This window comes from Drosophila innubila (genome assembly GCF_004354385.1).
Source record: "Drosophila innubila isolate TH190305 chromosome 3L unlocalized genomic scaffold, UK_Dinn_1.0 0_D_3L, whole genome shotgun sequence".
Lineage (NCBI taxonomy): Eukaryota > Metazoa > Arthropoda > Insecta > Diptera > Drosophilidae > Drosophila > Drosophila innubila.
The window spans coordinates 23,730,290-23,747,516 of NW_022995376.1; the positions used below are offsets into that span (position 1 = coordinate 23,730,290).

Consider the following 17,227-nt stretch of genomic DNA (forward strand, 5'->3'; position numbering starts at 1 on the left):
TTCCCCTGATAAGATTTTTATTAAAAATCACGTATGAAAATCAAATCAGAAAACGTGGGTCATTGACAGCTCTCAATACTCACATACATACCAAAGTACTTAAGTATCTCTGTTTGTATGTAGTTAGCTATTTATAAGCACATCTGGTTGGTAACTTTATTCATTATGTCTTTGGTATTTCGGTTCTTTAGCAATGTGGAGAACGAGGTAAACAGAATGATATTGTTGTTGTTGTTCTGACTGAATCAAAACATGCCACGAAGAATGTTGCCAATAAGAGAATTGCGACTCCAGTTGGAAGACTGAAACACAGATGCAAACACAATACACAAGTATGGAACGTATTGCAATGACGTCAAATTTCAGAAGAAATATGTCTGCATATTTTTATTGTTCATTTTCTTCTCGCTTTGAAGTACTACAGTATATTAGAAAAACGATAACGTGGCCATTATTATTCTGCGGGTGACTATGACAGATTACTGAGTTTATTGTTTTCCTGCTGTTGTTTAAATCGTGTTGATCTTAACACACTTTCACTTGTCGAGATAGTTCACTTCACACTTGCCAAAATGTACTTTATATTATGATCTTATATTTCGGATTGGGGTTTTAAGAGAGCTTTGCCGGCGCTTCGATTGAAACGCTTTGAATACGACTAAACAAATAATTTAAAATTGTCAGACAACGAAGCTAGAAAACTGAATTGATGAATTCTCTGATGGGAGTTTTTGTGATAAATGACTGAGAGATAGGTATGTATGTATGTATGTATGTACACAGACAGGTAGAAATAGGCAGATAAAACAAGCGACACAACAACATAAAACGCAACAACACAAAGCGGCACAAACAATATGAAGAGCGCTTAGACAGAGATAAAACCAGAAAGAGAGAGAGGGAGAGAGAGAGAGAGAGGAAAGAGAGCGCGCGTTGCTGTTGTTTTTTTTACTCACGCAACAAATGGAATATGGAATGCCACTTGAAGCACTTAGAATTCAATTTTATTTCAATTCGATTTGCAATGCACTTTCTTTTGTTTTTCTTTATTTAACTGCTGATTTTTTTACTCTGCACCACACAGTCACCCCAATGTATAATGACGAATAAGCCGACGAACAAAGGCGACGTGTACAAAACTCAACGGCGGCAAATTGCAGACTGAGTGGCCAAACTGACCTGTCAAGAGCAAGCGGCTGGAGCGTGAGAGAGACAGAGAAGCAACATAGGGAGCGGGCGTAGCAGCAAGAAAAATGCGCGCAATTTTGAGTGAGTGAGTGACTGAGTGAGTAGCGCAATCGAAGCGGCCAAAGAGAGCTGCAAAAGTTATGAAACAGTGGCAACGAAAAGTTAGTTTGTATTTAAAATAAAAGAAATAAAGAATAAAAAAATTTTAAAATAATTTTTATTTTTATATTAAATAAAATAGTTTTAATTTTAACTGTATTTATGTCAAATCCAATTAGTATCTTATTGAAAAAGAGCAAGAGCAAACGAGCAAAAGAATGCCGCTCAGAGAGCACTCAGCAGCAAAAGAAAATGCAAAAAAGAGGTACTCTCGTTGAAAAGAGAGAGCGGATATATTCATTGAAAACGTATGCAAGATCAGAAATACACACATATGCGAAAGCTAAGCACATTGTCAGCGGGAACGATGCGACTTTGGAACGGTCTGATACTCAATGTCGAGAACGACGCGTTGCGTCGCTGCCTTGCCAATAATCTGATTGGAATGGGATGTGGAATGTGTGAAACTGCTTAGCTGGAATGAAGCAGTGTCTGTGGGTCAAGTTCAACTGATAATAAAATGGTATCCGCAAAGCAGTGTAATCACTCCTATCGGAATGGCATACTTAAATATGTACATATGAAAATATGGGAATCCGCTAGATTTCATTAAAATTTTTCTGGCATCATAAATTACTTAATTAGCAAAATATTAGGTATTTTTATTCCGTCAAGCGTAAATTTTTATTGTTCCGCTTGACTTTCTAATTAGCATGCAAATTCGTAATGTTAGACAATCGTCAACTCAATCATGTGTTGTAGATTTGTATCTTTTAAGCCGCTGCCAGGTCTATTACGACGTTATTTACACAACAATAATACAATAATGGTCATAAACTAATAGGCGCCACGTTTTTCAATGGGAAAAACTTGAGATTCTCAGGGATTAACTTGTTAATTGCATAAGAGAGTAATAAAAAGTGAAGCTTTAAGAATGGAGCATTGTGAATTGAAAATCGAAAGACGTGAACAAATGCTCTTTTGATTCTGTTATATATTTTTTTATTGCAGAGTACTCCTTTATTTGGAGTTTTGTAAAAATATTTCAACCTTTTCCGGTTTTCCGTCGCTTGTCAGCCTTGGTAATAAGGCAACACCTGTTGATTAAAGTTGTAAACAGTTTTTGCCTGACAACCAATGCAAAAAGAAATTTCTGTGGCTGCTTGCGTACTTTCTTTGAGTGGGCAAATAATTAGGAAAATTGTAATCATGCTAATCAACTCAGATACTTCAGGTAAGTTAACCCAACTCCAATCTAACTCATCTCATTTAAAGCAGAGTTGTTTCTTTTTTCTTGGTTTTACAATCTTATTTCATGTTAAGCTTTTGATGAGGAAGTTTTCTTACTGTTGAGCGGAAAACAGCTTTGACTAATGATGCTACCTTGACAGAGGATTCTCAGTTGGTCTTGGATACCACAATTGTTGCACACCAAGAGCAACTCCACCTGCTTGCCACACAGATATACAAAGGATACAATAACAAGACAGCATGGTGAGCTCAAAACAAGTTGCCGCAAACTGTTGGCGCTTCTTGCGAGTCATTATTAATTTACGTCGTTTACTAAAGATCCTGCAGGATACTCGTACCTTGAGGGGGCAAAAGGAAAGACAAGTTAAGCAGCAGTTGGACTTGTGTTGCAGACGTTTTTGGTAGCAACTTGGAAATGCTTTGAGCATAGCAAGAGAAGTTGCAACAATTTCCGGCATCAACTACCTGGGCAAGAGGCACAGTGGTGAATAATACACAGGATGTTACAACAAGACTCATTATTTGATATAATAGAAAATATAAGAAATAATATCGATATATAAAAAGTACTCTCGCTATCTGAATTTAAGCTAAAAGTCAGCACTGAAATCTAAAACTAATGCAATAAATTGAATACAGAAAAAATGATTAATTTATACCCATTCTATCAAAATAGAATTAAAAGTTATTTGAAAATTATATTTATTTACCATCTCACTCATTTCTTATGATTATAGTGTTATGCTCAAATAGCTAAGATAAAATTACAATTACTATACACATATTTACTTTTCATAAAATTATCTAAATTGATTAAAATCAGATGGGATTTTCTTTACAGTCTATAAGGTGTTAAGATACTTATTTAATCATTATTAATTATCTTATTATTATTTGGAGTAGTCGACACAAAGATTAAAATTGTATTACGTAAGTAAAAAGATAAGATAATAAAAATGAAATAAATATAAATTGTTTAAAATTTAATACAAAAAAAGCTAAAAATTTGTATAAAATCTATAAAGCATGGAGGACTTTAAAATTCCAGCGATTGTTCAACATTCGTTGTAAGTTGTTAGATAGACTTATTTAATTTAGTTTCATGAATTTATTTTATTAATAATTAAAACTTTACTTTAGTCACAAAATTTATTTAATAGAATACAAAAATATAGAATATTTGATTTGATATAAAGCTTCTTTTCAATGCTTTAACCACAGTAAAATAATGTTTGTCTGAATACGACTGTCGGCAGAACGGCTTAAAGATTTGTGACTTGGTAAGGGATTTGCTTTTGTCCAGCCTGCAAGCCACAAATTGTGGCTTAACTGGCGTCTAATTGGCATACATATTTTATGGTCATAATGAGCATAGCACACTCGTTGCGTCCAGAGTGTTTAAACTGTTTGAAATCTGCAAATTAAACTCTCAGCTTCCTGTTCTCAGCCCACACACCCACATCCTGACAATCAGAGTGAAGTGAGAAAGAAATTGTCGGGTTTATGTGGATGTGAATGTACTTCTATTCTTCTATTGACAGTTGTCGAGCATTTTCTAGTTCAATAATTGCAATCAGTTGGACACTCGAAATTGAAATTGTTTATTTGCTCTTGGCCAAAAAATGCCATGGTCATAGCTAGATTCATATTGTCCTGCTTCGTTGTTGTATTGGCCAAACATCAGGGCAATGCTGAAATTTGATTTTCAAACCCAAAAATCACACTCGAATGCTTCCGTTGACACTTCAACGAATCAACGTCGTCTGTTGTGCGATTCCATTCAATTTTCAGCTGGTCTCTTTTGCCTGTCTTCCCTCACTGTCTATTCCCTGTCTTGCTCTGCCCTGTCTGTCTGTCTCTCTGTTGAGCTCATCACATCAACTTGGTCAAATTATGCGGCATCGCTTTTCATAGGCAGCTATTTGTCAATTCACAAGCACATCCGCATTTAAAATGTGTGAAAGGAGGAAGGCATTTCATTTGCGACACTCAATCAATGAGAATTCATTCCAAACTGTGTATGTCAAATATGTGCTCTACTAATGTAAACACACATCAATTAAAACTGCATTAGAAGTACATCAAAAGCTTCGAGCGAGTTTTATTAAATGCACTGTCATGCTTTGAAGTATTTTAAAAGCTATTTTAAATCTTAAATATACAATTCTTAATAAATTTAAATAAAATAAAAAATTATAATAGCTATAAAAAAGCTTTATATTATTGACTAAAATAAGCTATTTTAAAAGCACCTTAGTTTCTGCTAAGTCATTTTTAGTACAGCTAAGCTTAAGTCAAAAGCTGAGTGATCTCTAACAAAAGAGCATTCGTAAATATTTAACTGAAATTTCTTTCAACGTGTCTTACTTTAACTGAACAGTAATGGATATGATTGTAGATTAATTATTTTAGATCTCTGCTTAAGTAACCTCTTAAAGAGTTGAAAACTTTGTTATCCAAGCAAAAGCATCGCATCTCTCACAATTTTAGCTAGTAAATCACAAAAAATGGCTGCTAGACGAGACGCATACATCATCCGACTGCAATCGTTAACATGAACCAAAAACTCCGACGTACAGCGTGGAACCCAATGCGTTACTTAATGGTCAACAGCTAAACTGCCCCTCCATCTCGTATTTCCCTCAATCTCTTCCTCTCCCATTGGGTATAACAAATGGCAAAGCAAGTGCGGCTATTATTCTCGGACCCTAAGTGCGGATGAGGGTGGCCATGGATTGCTCTCGGCCCTTGAATTATTTTGTTTGCGTAGCAAATGTCGTGTAAAAACTGAAAAATGTTAAAACACCAGAAGCATCAGCAGCATCCGTGGCCTAAACTACGCAAATTTTAAGCTGGAAAATGTCTAACGAGCTACACGGAAATGCAGAGAAAATGCACATAAAGAATCAAAATTTGTGAAGAGCACGACAGAAAAAAAAAAAGTGAGATAAAATGATTTGCCATTCAATGAAAGGGCTTCAAATGCTAAGGGGAGAAAGCTGCCGATAATGATGAGCAAATAGTCTCGTTAAAGATATCAAGCGATGACTAGATGAAATCTATGTAAATTGGAATCATGCCATAATTCGGAAGAATGACTCCTCATTTAAAATGAAACGTAAATCGAAAAAAGACCAAAAGTCAGCAAGTCATTTTTATAGAAGTCAATTTATAGTAATATATTCATTTCAATTCTATTTCTAACGAATTTATTTAAACCTATCCTGACCGTAAATGAAAAATGTTTACATAAAAGTAATAAAAATTCAGAAATTGTTTGGCAAAAAAAAAAAATCACATATTTTATTTTGACGACAAAATTCAGTTTCTTAATTATTTACTTTCATTCTAATTTTATTTTAGAAATGGTATTTCTAAGAACAAGTTAAAAAAAAAATTGATTACATTCATTATGTTTAACTCATTTAAAAAAAAAAACAAATAAGAAAAATTTTTACTTTGTCAAAACAATTACTTGCTAAACTATAATTATCTAATCAGTAATTGTGACTCAAAATTTTAGAGTTTCGCAGACAATCTGTGTATTAACCTAAACTCATAGTAAACAATATATCTAATATTTATATGAATTTCTAAACGTTTGAATTAACAAAGATTTCATTTAATTTAATTATGAAATGAATATAAACCAAAATAGAAGTTAAGCACTTGCCATTAAATGTTCTAGTTGGCTACTCCCATTGCATTAACTCAGATTTCAACATGGTTTATGGCTTTTAAGCAGCTTATACAAGTACTAATGCATTGTGCCGGGCCTGGAACAAGCAAAATACCCTATCACATGTTGTTTGTGGCATTGTGGTAATTTTAACATTTTCTGGATCATTAAATGCAGCTCAAGTTGCAGTTGAGCCAACAATGAAAAGCCTGCACAAAGCATGGCCAAAACTGAGGAATGAGTTTACTTGTCTTCATGTTTTACTAGTTGTAGGCTCTGAAATCAATCTGAAATCCCAATTGAAATTCAAATTCAGAGCGAAATCCAAATGCAAATGCCAACAAATTCAACGCTTTGATTTGCCAATCCAATTTAGCTCCAAAATGTTTGCCAGATTTTCATGCTTCAACGAGGTTTGCCTAACAATTTAATGGTTTCCATACATATATATATATATTTGTATATAGTATAGTAAACTGTAGTAGTACATAGCATATGTGCAAAGCATGCTTGCATTTATTGTGGAAATTCGCCGCATTGTTGCCCCAAAACAAAAATCCCTTTAAATGCGGGTCTGCTCCTGCCTGCCAGGCAATTACATGAAACTTTCTTGCTGCTTTTTTTGGCCAGATTTTCACAGTTTTAAGTGTTGCCATTCTTCGCAGCTCACTTTTTATTTATATTCTTTTTTCCTCTTACTTATTGTTTGCATTTTATGCATGGCATAATACATTTTTGAATTTTTCGCTGTTTTACGACACTTTTTTGCTCCGCGGTTTCGTTATAAAGGGAGCGGAATAGTGAGGTTAGGTGCATTTAAAGAGCTGACATTTCTTGAAGGTAAAGCGGTAACTGTAAAACTACTTTTGCGTAACCTAACCTAACCACTCTATATTTAAGTTGATTTGCAATATTTTTACAAAAAATTCTATTCTTATATGGCAATTAAATTTTGAATTTTGTGTGCTTCATTCAAAATTATTTTTACTTAAAGCTAGGTATGGACATAAGATAAAAGCTGTGCGCTAAATGTCAAATCCATATAAAATTTTATCTAGCTAATTTAGCAACAGTATTTTTTATATGAATTTGACATTTAGCGCACAGCTTTTATCTTATGTCCATTTGAAATGTTCTTAGGTTAAGAAATATAGTTTTTTTTTAATTTTTTCCGTAATTTCCTTGTTTAACCTATTTGTGTTTAAAATATATTTAGGTCATAAGTATGTTAATTAAAAGAAACTCTTATTCTCTTTTGTTAGAAATTCTCAAATTTTTTTAAAAGAGTTTACTGACAGTATCTTATATTTGTTTTAAAATTGTAGAGCATGTTCAGCTGAATAGACATCGATTAGACAACATTTTAATTCTCACTCAGCTGTCTAGTGAATGTTGGTTATTTTTCCCCGTTTCCCTTTCGAGTTCCATGTGGCAGACCTCCAATTGCAAGCACTTGTATTCACAATGTCATAATTACACTCGCACAACTATTCTTTCGGTTTTTCCATGTGCAATATTTTTTTAGAATTTAAACAGATAAATGCGATGCTTAAAGCTGTACAAACTATCCTATCGAATGGCAAACAGACTGAACTCAACGTTAAGTCTACAAAGCGAAAAACAATAATGGATTGCATTTACATATGTAGATGGAAGGGAGAACAGAGAGAGAGCGAGAGAGAGAGAGGGGAGCGCTGAGGGTTATACTCCACAATGCGTCTAACTAAGTGAACGGGAGTGCGAGTACTCGACGTAGCAATCACAAGATACTACAGCCGATTTACCCTGTAGCCCTGTAGGGAAGATTCCTCTCCGCATCAGGCAATGGAAACGAATAAATCTTGAATGCCTCAAATATTTGCTATATGCAACGCCGTCGCCGTCGTTGTCCTTGCTCGCTGTCATGTGTGTCTGAGGCGAGTTGAGTTTGAGGGGGAGGGAAGTTAAAACAAATTTCTATACAACACTTTATATAGAAAGAAAAGAAATCGTAAAGTTGCCCAAGCAGGCAGGCAGGCCATTATAATAGTTTGCAGCGCCTCCAGCGCTATCGGGGGATTTGTCCCAGGGCTGCCACATGGAATGGTGTTGAACTCACTTTGACACTCGAGAGCCGCAACGAGATAAAAATGGCTTCAAGTCTCGTTGCAGACGATGCCAGTCTGGTCTTTACACGCATACACACATAGAAAGAATAGAAGAAAAATAGAAAAAGAGAGAGAAAGAGAGAGAGAGGGAGGCGACAACAACACGCATTGCATGCCACACATATAAAGTGTAAGACACACTAACATTCTTCGTGTGCGCTGCACGTTGTCCCCTAAAATAATATAAAATATGCATTGGCAGAGCTTAACTAGATAGCTGCATAATATCATATTGCGCATACGCCGCATGGCAGCAAAGCTGTAAATAGCATTATGCTCTGAAAGCTCCAGTGACACCAGCTGAAAACGTTCCTACCTATAACATAGCTGCAGTACTTAAAGCTTTGAAAGCACATAAAAAGCTTTAATGCTTATATTAAGATTAAAGCTCAAACAATTTGCAAATTATTGAATTTAATTTTATACCAAAGGCATATTTATTTAATGTTAAAAGAGCTCTGAAAGTTTTAAAAGAAATTAAAGCTTTTTACAAGATGAAACACATGTCAATCGATAAAGATTAATTTGTTTGTTTAATAAATGAATAAACTTACGATAACAATTTAAGGAAACGGATTAAAGATTATATTGTAGATCAAAATTCACTGGAGTTCCGACTAAATAAATTACGAAAAAAATTTAATAAGCTTTAATGAATTCACTCTAAGTTTAAGAATGTTTCCTTGTAACTTTTTTTCATGTAGTTCTGCAGTTGTCTGCAGCTTTCAGCTAGTGTCATTGCACTTTGAGCGGACTCGACAAAGTGCTGCCAATGCAAATCAAGCCATAGACCACACCCAAGCAATTCTTTTACCCCTTGTCAATTTTTGTGGCAATCTGTTGCCAACGAACGTTGATAACACAAAATGCTAAACGAAGTTGCCTGAAAAATGCAAAGCAGACGACAATTGTTGTTCCCCGGTTTTGGGTTGCATGTTCGCTGCTGCTTTTGTTGCTGTTGCTGCAATTGTCGGTTGCAAGCTTCATTAGATGTGCAGCATGAATGTGGCATGAAGGGACGAAGGAGTAGCTGGTTGTTCGAGCAAGGCAAGCGGCACTAATAGACGTGGCATTCAAATTTATTTTCAATGTATGTGCCAAAGGCTAGTAGAGCACACAGTCGGAACACAGTTAGAACACAGTTGAAACACAGTTGGAATATCCAAAACCAAATGCGTGACACTCAAGTGACTATTCAGACGACACATGTGGGAAACAGACATGTAAATTGCAACCGTGCGACGGGGTTATATTAAATGTATAAAAATATATATTTAAGTGGTATAGCAAGTCTAAAATGCCACATGAGACGCAAACCGAATGCTTATAAGAACTCGTTAAGTTACAAATAAATAAAAACTTGCTAAAGTTATTGAATATTTTATAAAATGTGGCATTGCTTGAGAATTTTAATGAAAAACTAATTATTTTCATGAATTTGTCTTTAAACATGCATATAACATATATGCATATAACATATATTTATATAATATATTCTATATTCATATCAAATTAAAACCGGCGATTTCAAATAATAAACAATCATTTTAATTTATTTCAGTCCATTTTATTTCAAATCTAATCTGATAATTTGCATTTACAAATAGAAATGAATTCAATTGAAAAATTTGACAAAACGACAAACCGTCATAAACTAGTGAGTAATTACAGTTTTTTTAGACAGACAATAGACATATAAAATGAAAAGAGAATTACAATCGCTCACTTCAATGCAATTGAAAGGAAAACTCCCAGCTTAGTAAGTCTAGAGAACCGAATACTATAAACGAACTACAGAAAGCAGTGTGAAATAAAGTCTCTCTAAACAGTAAATTTTATTAATTAAGAATATTTTCAAGTGCAAAGCAGCAACGACGAGGAGAAACTTTAGCAGCAGACAATGGAAAACTAGAAAAAAGGGGAAAAAATTGTATAGAAAACTGCAAAAAATATTGACAAAGTTCCCGATAACTTTTTCTCACAGCTAACGTGGAAACTGCATAGGGCAAATAATTGTTGGCTGAAACGGAAGTGAAATCAGCTCGAAAGGCAGCAGCAGCTATAGAAGTTGTCTAGATAAATTACGTATACGCCGCGTGCGACACACAGAAAATTATATAATAAACTGGCAAAAGCAAAGCGACAAGTAAAATTCGAAAAACAAAAAAAGTGAACAGTATTAAGTGTCGAACATGGAGTTTGAAATACTCTATGAATTGCGATAAGTTCAGCAATAATTGTTAAAAGAAAGAATATCTGCATATAAAATAAGGACTGTATATTGTCAGCGATAAATAATGTTTTAGAATTTATAATTTATAGCAAGAAAATTTATGTTCTTTAATAAAATTTCATGAAAAAATTGAACGTCCTCTGGTAGGGAATTCAAAGTTTATTTGATTCCGTGAGAGAGGCGTGAAATTGAACACACAGACAAAAGCACACTCAGGCATAACAGGAAAGCAGAGAGAGTGTTAATATTGAATATTTAATTTTGTTGAAATTATTGAATAATAAAAGTTAATAAAAGTGACGGGAGCATATGGCGAGAGAAATGTGAATGGAGGAAATGAAATTGGAAATTGCAGAACATTGCAGTTGAAGAGCGCAATGCAGACTGATAATTTACATATAATTGAGTGCAGGCTAGTGTGTGTGTATATCCTGTATGTTCTTTCCTTATACATGTGCGTGCAGTTATCATAGCAGGCTGAACGGAATTTATATGCATGTGTTTGTTCTCTTCGTGTAAAATGGAAATTTATGCACACTTAATGGTCGCCTTTGGCAGTATCTACCGCCCCGCACTGCACCACCACGCCCACACCGTCCACTGTCCTTTGCTGTGGCTCTGCCACGCCTCCATATCCTGTTGAATGCACTCGTTAAGTCAGAAACCTCAGTTGTACCAAGTACTATCCCATCGTGTTGTGTGTTTTCTCTCTCTCTCTCTCTCTATCTTCACTTGCAAATGAATTATGCTTTATTTCATTTCATCTATCTCTATCTCACTCAATCTCACTCCTTCTGCCTCAGCTGGAATTGCCATTTTTCTTTGTGGTTTGTCGCATTTTAACAAATAAATTCGTGACAGGAAAGTTGATGATGAATGCCGGTTTTAAATTAAGTTAAAATTTCAGTTTACTTTTTATTTTTATTATCATTCCTGTTCGTTGAAAATTGTTGACTATTTTCTTTGAATGCAATTTCATTTCTTTTGTATTCGACTGGTCGACTTCTGTTGTGTATAAGGGCAGTAATTACGAATCATTCGTTTGTATTATTGAATTAAATCACATTTACAATTTATGTCAGGAACATAAAAGCGGAAGTTAAGAAAGTCCAAGGAATTCATTCTTTAAGACTTAACATTTGACAAGAAATTGTAAAAGAATCTGGCAGGAATATCGATTAAACATGTGAAACATGATAGGATATAAATAATTCAAATAAATGTTGTTCACATTATTCCTAGCATTAAAGCATTAATTATTATTAAGTAATTTAAATAACTACGTAATTTAAAGTTGAAGATCATAAATTTAACTTTGGTTCGATAAATAGGCGATTACTTTACAGCTACTTGTAATGAATTGAATGACAATTTTAATGTACTAAGAATAAATTTAAAATTTAAAGCGAGTAAGAAATGGGAATGGCAGACTTGTCAACTAATTAAAATTGTCAAACATTCTACGACCAAAGGGTTCATTATGTAGTATATCTATGGAAAAAGTGACCACGGAGAACATTTCAGTTTTTTCTAACTTGCTTAGTTAAAAGAAAAAGTTTTTTATGCTGAATTTTAATGACATCATCAAAGAGTCAAAACAAATGCTGGACAAAAAGCCAAAAGAAAAACAAAATGCAGAAAACTAAAGTTGGGGGGAAAGGGGGAGAAACAATAAGTTGAAATGCTGTTGGGGCACGTAAAGCAACTTCGAAACTAAATGCAACGCAACGGGGAACTACACATTTTTTGCAAATGCAAGAGTGAAAAAAAAAACAACTTGATGGTAAAGTTCCTTAGGTAACGGGGAATCAAAAGGTGGGAGGATGTAGGGAAAAAGGCAACCAGGGAAATAAACTGTAGTTTGCAGAACGTGAAGTTTGCTATATTATGCTTATTTTTGCCTTATTGAAAACTTATTTCTGAATGAAAATAATGCGCTGAAATTGCCGTCAAAGTGGCGCAAAAATATAAAAATAATAATAAAATATAAAAGGAAGTTATTTTTGTGAAGCACAATTTCAATAGTCACACATAAAAAAAAAGTTTTCCTTTAAGGAAACAGAAAAATGATGCATTGTTAAGAGTCCTGAAAGTCCTGAGAGTCGACCAACTACTAAACAGGAGATAAAATGCAAATGGCAACTTCTCGTTGTCTGGCTAGAATGCACTTAGGCGACACCTGTTGTCGGTTAAGCGTTATAAATTGCCCAGCACAAGACGTTGCATGCACCACGCGCAACATGCAACTTAACCTCACTTAACCCCCCACACAACCAACACTGCAGCCACATAAATCTTACAAACACGCACACCAACAAGTCAAAACCTAGGCAAAAAGATTATTGTTGCCTGCTTTTAGGCGGTTTCTTAAAAAAACTATAAATAAAAATGTACTAATTTTGTTAATATAAAAAAAAATTTAAATCTTTCAACACAAAACTCAATAATTTCGTAATGAATAGGAAAATATATAAAATGAAGTCACTAAAAAAGACTAATAGCTATGTCAAAGATATATAATTCCAAAAAGTATGAATATAATGGATATTATGCATAATGATCATACGAAGGAATGAGATAGAAAAATTATTTAAGAGAAAAAAGTAAAAGGTTATAATTTTAGAAGATTTCTCATTCTTGCTTAAGTTCCAGTATTACGCAATGTAAGTTTAGATGAAAAACTATTTACAGAATGACATAATTATCTATTAAATATGATATTGCCAGAAAAGACTATTAGATATGTAAAGACAGACTTCAACAAAGTCTATTGAAGTCCATTAAAGTTTTAATTTTTAGATTTTCTTTTCATAGTTTCCATATATATTTATACTATTTGATAACAATTTGCACGCGCTGCTTATTTAATTGTTATGCACTTTTGCCTCATGTTGCAACTAATTTAATTTTTCAATTAGCAAAATAAACAGAAAACCATATACAAAGGACAGGTGAATGAATGGACAAACACATTGCGATTGTTGTGTGCTTTTAATTACATTACAACAGCGTCAATGAAAACAATTTCCCTTTATTTGCCTACCCCCAACAATAATAAAGTGCGTGAAACTAGTGAAAGGCCAATTGTAAAATCCTAAACATACAATATTTACAAAATTCAAAATAAATCACTGCCAAAAAATGTTAGAGTAGTTTACAGAACTTTTAAAATGTCACGCGGTATTGTAATTTTTAATCACAGAGAAACATAGTGTAATTAATAAAAAAATGGATTTTTAATGTTAAATATTAAGGTAAAAAAAACCAGCAGGAATACATTACATATATACATAAATATCTATAAATTTTTGTATTAAATAAACAAAACAGATCAGGAAAATTCTCTTCAAATAGTGACAGTGGAGGACAATTAAGAGGATATAAGATATAGCTCATGTAGCTCAGCATGTGAGCCAACATACTAACTTTGTGATAACTTAATAATCATATTGAAAAAAAATACTACTATAATAAAAACTTAAACTAAGTAGATTTTATGTTGAAAAAATTAACTGAAAAGCTTATCTCTGAGCTCGGCAAATGAAAACAACAAATTTATTTAATCAGCACTTTTGCGGGGATAAACTCAAATCCAACTTAAAACAAACTCATTTATTCATTTCAATTAAGTATTACATTTAATTAATTTGAACCTCAACCCTACTTAACTGACAAGTAAAAAAATGAAATGAATTAACTTTCACAGTTTATTTTATATATGGAATTTCCTCGGGGTCCTCATTTATCGACAGCTCTATAATTTCTCTCTTTTTATAATGCCTTTCATTGTAATAATAATTACGCGTGTAAATTTTTTGCACATTTATCAAATTAAACTTACAACCGCACTCACAATTTATTTAATTTTAATTGTTTATGTGCACAGCATTCATTTGTAATGCATAAAACGTGTTGATCCCATAAACTGAGATTATAATAGGAGAGTGTGATCGACCTTCAGATACTCGGTACTTTTAATAAAAACTAATAACAATTTAAATGAAAAGAATTTATAAAAAATATATTCAGAATGTTCATGACTCGAGCTAGTTACAGACAATCAATAATTAATAATATGCTTCATCAAAGCTTCATTTTATTCTTCATTTTACAGGGTATAGAAAATATAAATATAATCCCGCATGTTAAAATAAAAAAAATTGTAACAAATTTATTGACATTTGTCATCCAAAGCCGCATAATTAGTTGCGTAAAATCTGATGTTTTTATGAAGTGGAAATGGTCTTGTTGAAAATTTAAAATTTATTACATTATTTAAGCTGTCTTTTTATATCCCTTTCCCATAATTAATTTGTGTGCTCGTACTCATAACAAATGGATTATAAATAATTAATGAAGCTCAACAACTATTCAAGGAGCAATTAAATTCAAGTTTTGGTCCATTCAACGTATCGATAATTTGAGCACAAGAACAAATACCTATTGAAGTCGATTATTCAATGACTCATTCAGTGGAAAGTTACCAGATAAGAGACGAGTGCGAGTGGAGCAAAAAATACAGGTCAGTGCATTTGAAGTAAGCAAAAAAAAATGAAAAACAAGCTAGAAATTTAATTTTCAAGTCAACCTGATGAGCCAGCAAAAGACGTTAACGATGCACTCAAGTACGTCCACAAAAAAGTGGCAAAGGAGTGATGGAAGGGGGAAGGACTTGGTTGCATGTACTTTTTAGCCACTTACATCATCGAGCACAAGTTTGCAACTCCATAAAATTCTTTTTCACATGCATCTCCTCTCACGTCGCAGCCATAGCCATTCATCCAAACCAATGAAAGCCGTTAAGTGCCCCATGAGCAGCCACAAGTTTTCCATTTAGCAGGCGGATAAGGAGATTGGCGCGAAGGGGAGGGGAAGCAAGGATAGCGAAAAAGCCGCAAAAGTAATATGCCAGAAAAACTAAGGTACGAGACGAGGAAGCTCGGAAACTAACCGACTTGAAGCAAAGTGTTGAGTTAAAGGCATCGTAGACCCAGAAACCTGGAACATGGAACATGGAACACAGAAACAGGGCGACAGGTCGGGCAACAACTTGGCCATAGTTAAACAAAAGACTTTCCGGCAAAAACTGACTAAGCAAAATCAATATTGATGTTCATTCGATTGAAACGCCAAGGTGCAACGAAAATGAAGGGAGCAAGCAATGACTTATCCATGGATGGAAAAGGTATGAGAAGCCCTCGATATATACTACATACATAACACACAAAAGACGTTGAGTATTATTACAGAGAGTGGCTGAAGTGAGAAAACTTTGACAAGCCGATTGAACTTGAACAGAGCTTAGCTAAGGAAAATGGTTGATTTTGAAAAGCAGGTTATAATATAATCTACAAAACTTTCGAGCTAACTACAAAACTCAATCTCCAGCTTTGTTACAAAAAAAGAAAAGACACACAAAAGCTTAAAGCATTCCAAAAACTGAACAAAATACACACGATAGAATACTCCAAATAAAGTGCTCTTTTTACTGTCAGAAAGTGACAGTGTCTATTGTAATCTTCAAAAAGTAAACTGACCATGAAATACACGAAAGTTCGACATTTATGTAATTTTTACCACTTTTATTAGGCCAAAATCACTGTATCAGGTGTGTTCCAGAAATGTAAAACAACCGAAAACCAAGCAAAATCCCATACGAAACGGTTGCTAAATAGAACCTTTTTAAATTATTGACGATGAAAGTTGTCCATAAAATGAGCATTGAAGACTCAAAAATTTACATTTTAATTTAAATTTAGTTTGAAGAACCTTTTCTGTTTTCGTCTTGAGCATTATTGAGTTTGTCAGTCTATCATCTTCCTTTTCTCTCTTTCAAAACTGAGCAACTTTTAATTTAGTCGCTTCGCACATCACTTGCAGATTTTTGTGCGTTTTCTTTACAATACCTTCGCTATGGCTTTGATATCCTTCCACTCATACTCATTAGCACAGCATTCATCAAGTGTGCAAAGTAACGAAAAGCAAAGAAAGTGTGAAGTAAATTCAGTCTTGAAACTTTCAAAAAATAGCTACAAAATAATCGAAAAACTTTTAAATGCAACATATTTTTTTTACGCCCCAAAACTATGCCATTAGTTTGCTAGTAAATTGCTAGAAGCAGTGCTGTCTTCTCTCTCTTTCACACACTTTCGCCCTCTCCTTTTTTCATTTGCTACTATTTCTGTTTCTCATTCGCTGTTGTAGCCTGCGGGAAAAGCGTCGACGCGCACACAAAAGTTACATTTGCTTTAACTAATTTATCATTTCCGACTGAGACCCCTTGATAGTTTTTCTGTATTTTTTACTGCACTAATTTGTGAACCTTTGCCCATAATGAGCGGAAGCGAATAACATGTAAAGCTGCAATACTGGAGATTACTTGACTGGAATATACTCTATAATCTGTTATTATCAATTGGGAACTATAGAAAAAATGTTAATTAAAATCTAATAATGTTCAAAGTGCTTCTTTAAAATAAATTGGAAAACAAATTTTCGTTTTCTCATACAAATTTATTTTTTGAGAAGGAATTCGGCGAAGAAAACTTAAGAAAAATTGGATAAATACTATTAGTATTTTGTAGACCCTCCGGAAAATTACTGTTCGGGCGGGACTAAAAATTTAGAAAA

General features: G+C 33.7%; 1 protein-coding gene across 5 annotated transcripts in view; it reads right to left on the minus strand.

Annotated features, from left to right (window-relative positions):
- The window catches only part of LOC117788350 (calcium-transporting ATPase type 2C member 1), a 57,984-nt gene that overhangs the window by 16,477 nt on the left and 24,280 nt on the right, over nucleotides 1-17,227 (minus strand). Inside the window, exon 1 of one of the 5 annotated variants that reach the window (XM_034627100.1) lies at nucleotides 957-1,209. The exons of 2 other annotated variants lie outside the window; for them this stretch is intronic. The gene's annotated coding sequence lies outside the window, so the exon portion shown is untranslated. Of the gene's footprint in view, nucleotides 1-534; nucleotides 638-956; nucleotides 1,210-17,227 lie in introns of those variants that run through there. 2 more of the 5 variants (XM_034627101.1, XM_034627099.1) reach the window with 2 other exon arrangements.